Source organism: Nicotiana tomentosiformis, chromosome 4, assembly GCF_000390325.3.
Source record: "Nicotiana tomentosiformis chromosome 4, ASM39032v3, whole genome shotgun sequence".
NCBI classification, from domain to species: Eukaryota; Viridiplantae; Streptophyta; class Magnoliopsida; order Solanales; family Solanaceae; genus Nicotiana; species Nicotiana tomentosiformis.
The window spans coordinates 134,122,168-134,137,135 of record NC_090815.1 but is presented as its reverse complement, the minus strand read 5'-3'; the positions used below and the strand labels follow the sequence as shown (position 1 = coordinate 134,137,135).

The following is a 14,968-nucleotide window of genomic DNA, read 5'->3' as shown; positions in this document are numbered from 1 at the left end:
ATCTACGTCACATCCCTTGAGGTGTGGTCCTTCCCCAGATCCTGATTGAACTTGGAATGCCTTGTGCACCGGGCTGCTATTTTTTAATTTTTAATCTTTTTGAAATAAAATTTACTTGATTGAATGAATAGTGCAGTAGCATTAAAGTGTGATAAACAGAGTAAACCATGTGCAACCAGACTTCTTCAACCAATACCAGAAATATATATAAAGATTTGAATTGAATGAATGATATGGGCTAAGTTGCTCAGAAGTCAGAGCTCCGTAATTCCTTTCTGATTGCAGGCATTTTAATGATATACTATAGTTTATATTATATGCAAAATTTCTTACATTATTAGTGTATTTTGATACCAGTTAATCCAGTCCGCTCATTTGCCACCTCCTAGATCCTTCTGCTTCTTTAATTACTATAATATTCTACAGGTTACGTGTATGTATTTTACTACAATAGAATGTAAGAAGGCAGCTATTAAAACTCATACAGTTAGATGTAAAGAGCTTTGAATACGGACTATTTTATTAAACACAAATTTGTTTTTCTTTCAATAAGAAATGTCAAAATAAATACCATTACGTATGTAATACTCCACGAGCTTAATAAAATTTAACTAACTTTCATTGTTTTATTAATTTTTCATTTTTGTAAATGGAAGATTAATACACTTAACTTGCTCAATATAATCAAGTTGATTCTGGATATTTAAACATCCCAAGAGAAGGATTAAAGACGCTAAATCCGCCATCAATTAAGAGATTATGGCCACTTAAATATTTAGCATCATCACTTGCCAAGAAAAGAGCAGCTTTTGCAACATCATCCTCTCTAAGCGTTACTCCTTTAAGATTCCCAGCCATATGCGTGGTATTTTCAAATTTCTCAGGATCAAGTATTCCAATAAATTTCGTGGCCAAAGGCGTAACCATAGCATAAAGAGACAAGCAATTGACCCGTATTCCGAATTGGCCCAATTCAACTGACAAGTTTTTCGTGAGACCTAACACGGCGTGTTTGGCGCTGGTATAAGCATCGGGAACCCGGATAGTGCAAAATTTTGCCAAACAACGATATAATGACAATAACAAAAATAATGGAAGTTGATAACAACGGCAATTAAAGCAGATAAAGAAGACACAAGTTTAACGTGGTTCGGTCAAAGTGACCCACGTCCATAAGCGGAGAGGAGCAATTTCACTATATTAATAAAAGTATAAAAGAGAGTACAAAATTAGACTAAATACTCTAATTAATCCCAAATACCCTAAGAGAATAACCTCACAAGATCACTCCAAAGAAAGGGTTCACACATGTGCTTTCCAACACTAACTCTCATACAAAACATTCTTAATAAAGGAGAAAAGGAAGAACACAAGAAATGAAGACTCAAATCTTGTTGGTGTGTCTAAAATAACTAATGGCCTTCCCTTTTATAGGCAAAAAAGTTTTGGCCTCTTAGGTATAAAAGAAGAGATACAACTTGTGCAAATGATGTCCACCACACAATGCAATATTTTTGGGTCCCAAAGAATATTGCTAACAAAGTCTACACTTTGCAAAGATGTTTATGTTTATGTGAGATGGACCCCATTAGCCAAAATATTGGTCATAATATAAATCTCCACCTTGGCCTAATTTTGGCTGATATAGTAAATTTGCTCCACCCTCTCCGCAAAAGCCCCAATGGACATATGTCAAAATTTAATGCCATCAAAATCAGACAAATTGTCTGATACCGAAACTGTAGTAGGGCCTATAACAGTGGAGCCCAATAAAGTATACAACGAACCAGATCTATGTGCTTTCATGATCACAAGAGCACCATGAGAAACTTTCAGAACTCCACCTTCACATGTGTACTTGCACCCAAGAGATTCTAGAGTACCCAAATAGATGAGATTTTTTTTCAACTCAGGAACATATCTAACATCGGTGAGAGTTCTCACCACACCATCGTGCATTCTGATCCGAATTGTACCTTTCCCAGTAACATTACAAGTAACATCGTTATCGAGTTAGACAACTCCACCTGCAACTGAATCATATATAGAAAAGAAGTCCCTGTTAGGACACATATGATATGAACAACCGAAATCTGAAATCCACTCATTGTCTAATCTGAAACTAGGTTCAGTTGCTAAAAATATAGTTCCCTCAATCTCATCAGTTGCTACACTAGTTTCGGCGGTGTCAATATTTTTGTGCTCATTTTTTCTTTCTTTATGTTTTTCTTATTTTTTTAGTTTATAGCATTCAGAGATAATGTGACCTTTCTTATGACAATAGCGGCACTCTAAATTATTGTATCTGGATATGGAGTCGGATTTGCCCCTAACAAACAAGCCAACTTCCGCTTGAGTTCCACTAGCTTCCCCAGTAATATCACAATCTATATGTTCTTTTAATATCCTTATAAGAGATATTATCCTTTGTATAAAGCATAGTATCTCTTATATGCTTAAAAGATGGGGATAGAGAACAAAACAGTAACACGACTTGATCCTCATCTTTAATTTCAACATCTATATTATTCACATCCATAAGAATGGAATCAAATGTGTCAAGATGAGAGAGAATAGAGGTACCTTCACCCATACGAATTGTATAAAGCTTTTGCTTCATGTAAAGTCTATTTTTCACCGTCCTCTTCATATATAAGATTTTCAATTTTTCCACATGCCTTTGGCTGTGGTTTCTACAGAAACATCACGTAAAACCTCATTTGAGAGATTTAAAATGATACATGTTTTTGTCTTTTTGTCTATGACGACAAACTCCCCATCCGTCATTTTATCCGGCTTGTTCTCCTTTCCTTGCAACGCCAAATTTAAGCCATCCTGAATTAGGATAGCCTCCATCTTTAATTGCCATATTCCGAAGTTCGCACTTTGATCATATTTCTCAACATAAGTTTTTGTTAAAGTTATATTGGCTACTGAAACAAACCCGGTTAGATCCGGCTCTCATACCAATTTTTTAGGATCGGGAACCCGAGTAGTGCGGAATTTAGTCAAACAACGGTATAATGATAATAACAAAGACAATGGAAGTTGATAACAATGGCAATTAAAGCAGATAAAGAAGGCACAAATTTAACGTGGTTCGGTCAAAGTGACCTACGTCCACAAGCGGAGAGGAGCAATTTTACTATACCAACAAGAGTACAAAAGAGAGTATAAAATTAGACTAAATACTCTAATTAATCCCAAATACCCTAAGAGAATAACCTCACAAGATCACTCCAAAGAAAGGGTTCACACATGTGCTTCCCAACACTAACTCTCATACAAAACATTCTTAATAAAGGAGAAAAGGAAGAACACAAGAAATGAAGACTCAAGTCTTGTTGGCGTATCTAAAATGAACTAATGGCCTTCCCTTTTATAGGCAAAAAAGTCTTGGCCTCTTAGGTGTAAAAGAAGAGATACAACTTGTGCAAATGATGTCCACCACACAATGCAATATTTTTGGGTCCCAAAGAATATTGCTAACAAAGTCTACACTTTGCAAAGATGCTTATGCTTTTGTGAGATGGACCCCATTAGCTAAAATATTGGTCATAATACAAATCTTCACCTTGGCCTAATTTTGGCTGATATAGTAAATTTGCTCCACCCTCTCCGCAAAAGCCCCAATGGACATATGTCAAAATTTAATGCCATCAAAATCAGACAAGTTGTCTAATACCAAAACTGTAGCAGGGCCTATAACAGTGGAGCCCAATAGAGTATACAACGAACCAGATCTATGTGCTTTCATGATCACAAGAGCACCATGAAAAACTTTTAGAACTCCACCTTCACATGTGTACTTGCACCCAAGCGATTCTAGAGTGCCCAAAGAGATGAGATTTTTCTTCAACTCAGGAACATATCTAACATCGGAGAGAGTTCTCACCACACCATCATGCATTCTGATCCGAATTGTACCTTTGCCAGTAACATTACAAGTAACATCGTTATCGAGTTAGACAACTCCACCTGCAACTGAATTATATGTAGAAAATAAGTCCCTGTTAGGACACATATGTTATGAACAACCGAAATCTAAAATCCACTCATTGTCTAATCCGAAACTAGGTTCAGTTGCTAAAAATATAGTTCCCTCAATCTCATCAGTTGCTACACTAGCTTCGGCGGTGTCAATATTTTTGTGCTCATTTTTTCTTTCTTTATGCTTTTCTTATTTTTTAGTTTATAGCATTCAGAAATAATGTGACATTTTTTATGACAATAGCGACACTCTAAATTATTGTATCTGGATATGGAGTCGGATTTGCCCCTAACAAATAAGCCAACTTCCGCTTGAGTTCCACTAGCTTCCCCAGTAATATCACTATCTATATGTTCTTTTAATATCCTTATAAGGGATATTATCCTTTGTATAAAGCATAGTATCTCTTATATGCTTAAAAGATGGGGATAGAGAACAAAACAGTAACACGACTTGATCCTCATCTTTAATTTCAACATCTATATTATTCACATCCATAAGAATGGAATCAAATGTGTCAAGATGAGAGAGAATAGAGGTACCTTCACCCATACAAATTGTATAAAGCTTTTGCTTCAGGTAAAGTCTATTTTTCACCGTCCTCTTCATATATAAGGTTTTTAATTTTTTTCACATGCCTTTGGCTGTGATTTCTATAGAAACTTCACGTAAAACCTCATTTAAGAGATTTAAAATAATACATATTTTTGTCTTTTTGTCTATGACGACAAACTCCCCATCCGTCATTTTATCCGGCTTGTTCTCCTTTTCTTGCAACGCCAAATTTAAGCCATCCTGAATTAGGTTAGCCTTCATCTTTAATTGCCACATTCCGAAATTTACACTTTGATCAAATTCTCAACATAAGTCTTTGTTAAAGTTATATTGGCTACTGAAACAAATCCGGTTAGATCCGGCTTTGATACCAATTTTATAGGATCGGGAACCCGGGTTGTGCGGAATTTAGTCAAACAACGGTATAATGACAATAACAAAGATAATGAAAGTTGATAACAATGGCAATTAAAGCAGATAAAGAAGGCACAAATTTAACGTGGTTCGGTCAAAGTGACCTACGTCCACAAGCGGAGAGGAGCAATTTTACTATACCAACAAGAGTACAAAATTAGACTAAATACTCTAATTAATCCCAAATACCCTAAGAGAATAACCTCACAAGATCACTCCAAAGAAAGGGTTCACACATGTGCTTCCCAACACTAGCTCTCATACAAAACATTCTTAATAAATGAGAAAAAGAAGAACACAAGAAATGAAGACTCAAGTCTTGTTTGCGTGTCTAAAATGAACTAATGGCCTTCCCTTTTATAGGCAAAAAAGTCTTGGCCTCTTAGGTGTAAAAGAAGAGATACAACTTGTGCAAATGATGTCCACCACACAATGCAATATTTTTGGGTCTCAAAGAATATTGCTAACAAAGTCTACACTTTGCAAAGATGCTTATGCTTATGTGAGATGGACCCCATTAGCCAAAATATTGGTCATAATACAAATCTCTACCTTGGCCTAATTTTGGCTGATATAGTAAATTTCAGTTCGGGTTATTTTTGAAGTTTTGTGAGTGATTCTTTCAGTTTGGGTTGTTTCAAATTTTCGAAAATTTTCAAAATCTATCTTCAAGTGTTCAAGTGAAAATTAAAAATTTTATGATCAAACGCTGATTTCGGAAAAAAGTGAATTTTTTTTGGAAAGATCTTCAACCAAATTGTATGTCCAAACGGGCCCTTAATAAAGGAAAAAAAAAGAGGAAGAAACAAGACATGAAGACTCAAATCTTGTTGGTGTGTCTAAAATGAACTAATAACCTTCCATATTATAGGCAAAAAAGTCTTGTCTCTTAGGTGTAAAAGAAGAGATACAACTTGTGCAAATGATATCCACCACACAATGCAATATTTTTGGGTACCAAAGAATATTGCCAACAAAGTCTACACTTTGCAAAGATGCTTATGCTTATGTGAGATTGACCCCATTAGCTAAAATATTGGTCATAATACAAATCTCCACCTTGGCCTAATTTTGGCTGATATAATAAATTTGCTCCACCCTCTCCGCAAAAGCCCCAATGGACATATGTCAAAATTTAATGCCATCAAAATCAGACAAATTGTCTGATACCGAAACTGTAGTAGGGTCTATAACAGTGGAGCCCAATAAAGTATACAACGAACCAGATCTATGTGCTTTCATGATCACAAGAGCACCATGAGAAACTTTCAGAACTCCACCTTCACATGTGTACTTGCACCCAAGAGACTCTAGAGTGCCTAAAGAGATGAGATTTTTCTTCAACTCAGGAACATATCTAATATCGGTGAGAGTTCTCACCACACCATCATGCATTCTGATCCGAATTGTACCATTGCCAATAACATTACAAGTAACATCGTTACCCAGTTGGACAACTCCACCTGCAACTGAATCATATGTAGAAAACAAGTCCCTGTTAGGACACATATGATATGAACAACCAAAATCTGAAATCCACTCACTGTCTAATCTGAAACTAGGTTCAGTTGCTAAAAATATAGTTTCCTCAATCTCATCAGTTGCTACACTAGCTTCGGCGGTGTCAATATTTTTGTGCTCATTTTTTCTTTCTTTATGCTTTTCTTTATTTTTTAGTTTATAGCATTCAAAGATAATGTGGCATTTCTTATGACAATAGCGACACTCTAAATTATTGTATCTGGATATGGAGTCTGATTTTCCCTAACAAACAAGCTAACTTCCGCTTGAGTTCCACTAGCTTCCCAAGTAATATCACTATCTATCTGTTCTTTTAATATCCTTATAAGAGATATTATCCTTTGCATAAAGTATAGTATCTCTTATATGCTTAAAAGATGAGGGTAGCGAACAAAGCAGTAACACAGTTTGATCCTCATCTTTAATTTCAGCATCTATATTATTCACATCCATAAGAATGGAATCAAATGTGTGAAGATGAGAGAGAATAGAGGTACCTTCACCCATACGAATTGCATAAAGCTTCTGCTTCAGGTAAAGTCTATTTTTCACCGTCCTCTTCATATATAAGGTTTTCAATTTTTTCCACATGCCTTTGGCTGTGGTTTCTACAGAAAGTTCACGTAAAACCTCATTTGAGAGATTTAAAATGATACATGCTTTTATCTTTTTGTATATGACGACAAACTCCTTATCCGTCATTTTATCTGGCTTCTTCTCCTTTCCTTGAAGCAATCTCGGTTAGATCTGGCTCTGATACCAATTTTTTAGATCAGGAACCCGAGTAGTGCGAAATTTAGTCAAATAACGGTATAATGACAATAATAAAGACAATGGAAGTTGATAACAACGACAATTAAATCAGATAAAGAAGACACAAATTTAACGTGGTTCTGTCAAAGTGACCTACGTCCACAAGCGGAGATGTGCAATTTCACTATACCAACAAGAGTACAAAATTAGAGTAAATACTCTAATTAATCCCAAATACTTTAAGAGAATAACCTTACAAGATCACTCCAAAGAAAGGGTTAACACATGTGATTCACAACACTAACTCTCATACAAAATACTCTTAATAAAGGAGAAAAGGAAGAAACAAGAAATGAAGACTCAAGTCTTGTTGGTGTGTCTAAAATGAACTAATGGCCTTCTCTTTTATAGGCAAAAAAGTCTTGGCCTCTTAGGTATAAAAGAAGAGATATAACTTGTGCAAATGATGTCCACCATACAATGCAATATTTTTGGGTCCCAAAGAATATTGCCAATAAAGTCTATACTTTATAAAAATACTTATATTTATGTGAGATGGACTCCTTTGGCCATAATATTGGTCATATTACACTGCACCAACTACAGAGCTTACGCTTTCCATGGAAATGATGTAGCCCTGTTTTGCTGGGACCTGTTGCAAAATATGAATGAAGAATTAACATAAATAGTCGGTCAATTTCACTATTTATTTTTTTTACCTTGTATATATATAAATTATATATTAATTATTATACATATATTATGCATTCACTTATTATTTTTAATTTAAAGTAATTGAGTGGGCTGTTATAAAGACTGCTTCCTGTTGCAAAATATGAATGAGAATTAACACAAATGATTTAATGCTTCTCAGTTCTCACTACTAGAAATCTATGAATTTCCCATGGACGTTTATATAGAAAATAGTGGTGGACTGGAGCCCAAAATTCTAATAAAGGGGATTCAAAAAAATATTACACTTGAAAGCTTTTTATTTTTTATTTTTATATAAATAAAGTGAATTCAACTAGTTATATATATATACATAAAAAACTATGTACATTTATACGTAAGTACAATTTTTTGGCTCCACTACTAGTTGGAACGTTGTCAGTAATATGGAATTTCCGACGAAAATCTGTGGTAAACAGTTCCATCGAAAATTATGTGGGAAATACTCCCTCACGAGATTGCTATGAGATATATATGCAATTTTTTTTAGTGAATATGATAAGTCTTTAAGTTAGCGATTGGACAAAGATTTGGTTGAAACTTGAAAAAGGAGTATTTGAAGCTGTGTTTAAAAATAATTTTTGAAAGTTGAAATTGTATTTAGACATGCATTTTATTTGAAAAAATTAAAGTTTTGTGAGTAGAATAAATATTTTCACCCAAAAACTGTTCTAAACCAATTTTTGCGAACTTGAAAATTTTTTCAAATTTTTTTCAAAAACTAATTATATCCCATAAATATAAACAAACTCTGTTTTCAATTTTTTTGGAAAAAAAAAAAAGCCAAAATCTATGGCGAAACAGTAACTAAATTTGTGCACTAAACAAATAGCGGAGAAACTCTTAAGAAAGAAAAAACATTTCTAGTCAATTTTCAGATGCAGAAATTTAAGAAGAAAAAGAGAATATTTGGAGGAGAAGACAAGACTAGCTATAGAAGGTCAGTAAGCAACAAATTATAGCGACAAGAAAACCAACTTAAGATGAAAATATTCATCCTTTTTTTAAGACACAAATTTTAATTTAAAACATATTTTTTCTTTGGAACAAAATAAAAGTATTTTATTTATTGTTTATATTTAAACAAAATTCTAATTAACAGGACCATGACTCTTGCGGCATGTTTCATGCACAGGAATACTCCGGTCAAGTTGATGCTAACAACTCGCTCAAAATCCGCCTTGTCATTGTCGATAATTCGGGTTTTATTCTCGCCACCTATGCCAGCACTGCAGATCATAACGTCAAGTTTTCCGAAATCAGACACAGTTTTGTTGACAGCATTTTGGACATCCTCTATTCGTTTGTAACATCACAATGAATATAAGTGGAGTTGCATAGTGTGGAGCTCAGTAACTGGCCGATTTCATCTTGGACGTCAGCAATGGCGACTTTGGCGCCGTGCTCACAGAACAGCTTGGAAATTCCTTCGCCGATGCCACTGGCTCCTCCACTTATCAATGCTACTTTAATTCCCTCCAACCTTCACAATAAAATGTGTAAGTAAAGCAGCTTCATTGTAATTTTAATCATACTTCTATGGTCTATTTTAAGTTATCTTTTCATTTAAGGACAAAATATTAGTCCCTTCAACCCATTTTATATGATAATATATACCGTCAAAAATCAAGTTTTTCTTGAAACCGATTTTTACGTTATGTTACAATATATATTTTTTTCTATAACAACACTTCACTATACCAACCAACAAATATCAGAATAAACGAGACTATTATAGAGAAGTTTGACTGTATTTGATTGAACAAGAAATTTAAAAAAAGAATAAAGAAATGCTTTTGAAATTTATGGTCTAGAACATGTCATATATGAGGTTGAATATGGTACAATAGAGAGGGATGTTAAACACGACACTAACCTCTTGGCCATTGTTGAAAGAAGTGGAGAGGATGTCATAATGAGAAAGAAAAATCGCAGCAAAACTGGATTGTGTAGGAGAAATTTGTCGAAGATCCTTTATTAATTAAGGAAGTATTAGGAGAAAAATATATTGATTTTATAGGAGACTTAATACCTAACATGTCAGTTATGGTAGGTGATCATAATAGAAGGCTTCAAAAAGACTTTGTTAAAGGTGCATTTTTTTTAATCATCTAGTATTCGAAACTCACTGATCGGACTAATCCAGATTCGTGGCGCGTAAGAGAAACGTTTTCTATTAAAAATAAATTTAGTCTCAGAGCTCGAACACGAGACTTAAGGCATGAAGGGATCCCATCCCACCGAGTAACCAAAAATTGAATGCTTGGACATAGTGTTTAATGTTACCTCTTCTCATAAGGATTCAGTTGTAATTCCATTGAGAAAGAGTTATAATTTTATCGTATGATAATATGGTAAATGTATTTTATCTCCCTAAACCTACGCATGGGCTTAAAGTTGTTCTTTTGTTTTAATGGTAGATTACATGTTTTACATATGTGTGATTAGTATAAGTTGGCATGAGATAAGCGATTGCCTGATTAGACAACTTCATATATTTATGTGATATTTCTCTTGTTCATATTTTGGCAGCTTAATACCTAATTGAATTGATGGATATATCGCGAACTATACGATCAGGCAATTTGAGTATACTCATGCCATTTTGGTGAAAGCAACTTTATATTAGGTTGCTTGACAATTTATGGGTGTCAAATGAAAGAGTTGAACTGAATTTAGGCAGATCAAAATATATAGATTGAGTTAATATAATCGTCAAAGATCACTTTATTTAACATGCGCTAAACAATGGATAAAAAGTTGTCCAACTCTAAAAAAAAAAGATTAATCACTTTGTTTATTTTATTATAATTTATTTAATTTTCAAACAAAACTAATACAAAATTTTGTTTTCTTTATTATGACTATATCAAACAAATCAAACAGGAAAAAGTTTTATTTTTAAAAAAAAGGGAAATTATCCAAAGTGTCACTCTATAAACTTTCCCAACTAAAAATAGCCCACAACAAAATATCTACTAAAAAAAGGCCAAATGTCATTTTGGGCCCAAGTAGTTTCAATTAATGTCAGTTTTTTTGTATCCGTTATTTTTGTAATACAGACACCGTTCTCTTCTCTAAGTTTTCACTCTCTCTCTCTCTCTCTCTCTCTCTCTCTCTCTCTCTCTATATATATATATATATATATATATATTGCTAAATTGAACCAAAATTGCTGAAATTGACGACTAAACAAGATACATTTGCGGTTATTTTTGTCTGATTCCAGGTAATTTGGAGTAGAAAATCTCTTATTTTGTACATTTTTCGGATTGCATGTGTTTTTGGAGAAGCGATGTTGCTTTTTTTTTAGGCTTTTGTAACTGAATTGTTTAGGTAGAGTTCATTGTAGGTATCTATTATAAATTATTTTGTTAGTTTTGATTGAGTTTTGTATAAATTTCTTCATAAAATTCTGTAACTATTTGTTCGTATAATTGCTTTTTAAAATTTTCTCATTGAACCTAGTTTCAATTGTGAAACAGAGCAATATGACAAGACAAACTCGTTCGATGATTCATCACCTTATTCAAAGCCACTTTCAATTGAGAAATCGAGCAACATGAGAAGAAAAAATAGGTCGATGAGTTTATCTCCTCATTCAACTACGGTTTTAGTTGAGAAATCGATTGATGAACAAAATATGGGAAGACAAATTATTCCGACAGTGTTAAAGTATTAGAATCTCGAAAGGATATTATTGGACAATCTGAGAAAAAGAAGAGCAAAAGGGTTAGAGTGGATGATATTGAAGATAAGAGAAAACGTGTCGTGGAGGACGAAGTGACTTTTGGTGTCAAACAAAAAAAAAGTAAGGATTAGAAGGCAGAAAAAGTTAAAATTCCTTACAAATTTTGTAAGGTACATACAATTCTAGTTATATTTTTTTTTATATTGTTGAATCTTCTTTTAAAATTGGATTTAGTTTGTATTTGTTTGTTGTTAAATTGTATCATTTATTTGTAGCCTTGGAAGCTTTATATTTCAGTTGGTGAGCCTTGTCCTGTTACTCATTGGACATCATATACTAACGTGGACATCGTATCAGTTTTACAGTCAAAGTTGACTAATGTCCAGTTTCGGATGTTTAGGGAAAGCTGTTTTGGCTATTTCTTTGATTTACCTCGAGTTGATATCCAAGCACAACTGATTCGTTCTTTAATGTTTAGGGAGTTGTGTGAGAACCTAATTTTTGACTGTGCTTGAATTTTTTCCCACTCATCTTCCCAATACCTAACTTCCCACTTCCCCACTCACACTCTCACTTTCACCACTCATGTCCCCCACTCATATCCCACTATCCCCTTCCATCGTCTGCACAATATTCTCCAGACCTTCACTCTTATTTTTGACTATAAAAACTCATTGAAAATTCACTAAAGAGGAGAGATTGGTAAAGAACCCATCAGTAGCAAAGAAAGGCAGCAGAAACTCCCAAGGAGAACCAGTCGCACCTTTATTTTCTTTCTCTTCAACCCATTATTATCTTCACACCACAAAAAGTCATGACAACTTCCAGCCCAAAAACAGACCAATAGTCAGCTAAAAATCACAGCCTTAAACGCCACTTCTCGAAAAGGTTTCAGCCGAGTTTCGAGGTTGCCGGCGAGGTTCCCTCCATGGTCGTTGGCAAATTTTTCGGTCGAAAGTTTTATAATCTTCAAATTACTATAAGTTTTAATTTAAATTCATCTATATAAAGGTCCGATTCTTCCATGCTCTTTACATAGTCATTTAAATATATTTGAGTATTTGTTGAGATTTGAGACAGAACATTCGAATTATTTCTATCCATGAACTACTTGGAAGTTTGCTTCTATGTTAATTTGATTTGCTATTTTCCTTATGTTAGGGATTATTGATGTTGAGTACTTAATGGGTTAGTTGGATTTTCTCGGTGGGTCATTGAAGTAGATTTTGTGTTTAAATATTTTTTTTTCTTAATTTGAATAGGTTTATTTGGATAAGTGCGATCAATTTCAGTTTAGATAGAGTGATCTTTTCTTATCATGTTTTGAAATTTATGCTAGAAATTTGGTTCCATAATCTGTTCTTAAATGCTTGAACAATTCCATATGATTAGAAATGAAAATTAATATGATTTTAGCTTCTTTTACCTGACACCATTAGTTACCGCAGTTGTGCTTTTCTAGAAATTGAATTTGATTTGTCAAATTATATTGGGCTATCAAGTGTCTGATTGGCGGGCTAATTAAACAGAAGTTTTGGACCGAATATGCTGAAATTTGGCTAGGCCCATTTCCTTAATGACAAAATGTTGATCCATTTTTTAGAGTTAGCCCATTTTCATGATAATCTATAAGCTAGCCTAATTTTTTTTTTTTCATAATTAATCCACTTGATGCTCTACAACAATTTCATAATTCTCATGCACCACAATAATCTCAAACTAGTTTAGAAAAATAACTCATAAATGTCGCTAGTATGCTTTAGGCGCGCTATAATAAATTAATTATCGTGATTATGTACATGTTCGCGTGACATAATTACGATTTTTAAAATTGAAACCAAGGTATGCGTTCACGCAACTTTGGGCGAAACAATCCTAATGTTAATAAAGTGTTATTAATTGTGTACACGTACGCGTGACATGATTCTTGACGCGCCAAACAAAATAAGTACACGTACGCGTGACTCGTTTCAGGATAATTCTATAATTACGAATAATTAAGCAATAAAAGCAGATAGATAAAACATGAAAGCCAATAAATCACAGTTTGTCTAAAATTAATTCAAGCCAAGTTGTAGTCAATAAAGCGACCGTGCTAGAACCACGGGACTCGGGAAATACCTTACACCTTCTCCTCAGCCATCAAAATTCCTTACTCGGACTTTATTTTTGCAGACCAATAATAATAGAGTCAAATCTTCCTTTGATTCGGGATTCAAACAAAAGGTGACTTAGAACACCAAAAAATCAATTTCAAGTGTCCACTCTGTAAATAAAATAATCCCTATTCAAGTTTGTCACTTTAATTGAAAAAATTCTTTTAACCCATAATAATCCATAACATATATATCTTTTTGGGGGTAAAAAGGAGGTGTGACAGCTCTGGCGACTCCGCTGGGGACTATAAGAATTCGAGCTTGTACATTGATTAATTTTTGGCTTTTATTATTTTTGGATATTACTGTGTATGTGAGCCTAATGTGCTAATTTTCGCTCATTTACTGCTTTGATATTGTTTGAAATGTATATATAAATTGTCTTCTCTCGCACCCCATCTGAGTCTTCTGATAAGTAATAGTGTTGTGTGTGCTGACCAACTCACAAAATTTTCTGTCTGAGATAAAGTCAGTGCAGACCTGCTCCTGGTGAAGGATTTAATCACACATGTTTAGACAGGGAGAATCACCAGTAAAGACGGAACCGTTCTACGGCCGGTACGCTGACGCTCCTCGGCTTGGGTTATCCGCCTGAGTAAGCCAGGTCTAGATACCTTCTCCTATAAGATTTAAAAACCTAGAAGAACAAGCCACATGCCTGGTTATCCCTAGTAGGATCGTTTTGTTGCATCATTTGACTTAGCGAAGCTCGACACAGGGGTCGGGCTCGTATAGGACAGATATCCTTTTTGAGACCATCATGTTCCCTTATGTGCTACTTGCTACATCATTTGTAAGGCTTATTTTCATTATTGACCGGCTTTAGCAAAATTAGAGCGGAGTTAAAAAAAAAAAAAAAAAAAAAAAAAAAAAAAAAAAAAATAATAATAATAATAATAATAATAATAATAATAATAAATCATTCCTCCCGGTTCGGTACATATACCCAATTTTTACTAACATTTTCAAAGTGGTTTGGTGTAAGTTTTTTTTTTTTTTTAAAAATTATAATTAAAATTTTCAAAATTGGTCAATTTTTTTCTAAAGTCTTGTTTGAACTACGCGAGTCTGATTCTCACAAATCCGGTGGGATACGTATGCAACCTTTATCGGGTCCAACATCCATTTTTGCAAAAGTTTTCAAAAATCGGCGTG

General features: G+C 34.0%; 2 long non-coding RNA genes across 4 annotated transcripts; one reads left to right on the top strand and one right to left on the bottom strand.

Moving 5' to 3' along the window:
• Positions 1 to 7,433: 7,433 nt before the first annotated feature.
• LOC104099820 (uncharacterized) lies at positions 7,434 to 10,278 on the bottom strand. 2 transcript variants are annotated; one of them, XR_011415676.1, is made up of 3 exons: positions 9,843 to 9,992; positions 9,072 to 9,449; positions 7,434 to 7,886 (listed from the first exon to the last, which is right to left on the bottom strand). It is a non-coding gene; the product is annotated as an uncharacterized lncRNA (long non-coding RNA). The 2 variants fall into 2 exon arrangements; XR_011415675.1 differs by lacking the exon at positions 7,434 to 7,886 and having other exon boundaries at positions 9,000 to 9,449; positions 9,843 to 10,278.
• Positions 9,325 to 14,732, top strand: LOC117277627 (uncharacterized). Of its 2 annotated transcripts, XR_011415674.1 has the most exons (3): positions 9,325 to 9,465; positions 11,452 to 11,827; positions 11,933 to 14,732. It is a non-coding gene; the product is annotated as an uncharacterized lncRNA (long non-coding RNA). The 2 variants fall into 2 exon arrangements; XR_004507942.2 differs by having other exon boundaries at positions 11,452 to 14,732.
• Positions 14,733 to 14,968: the final 236 nt, after the last annotated feature.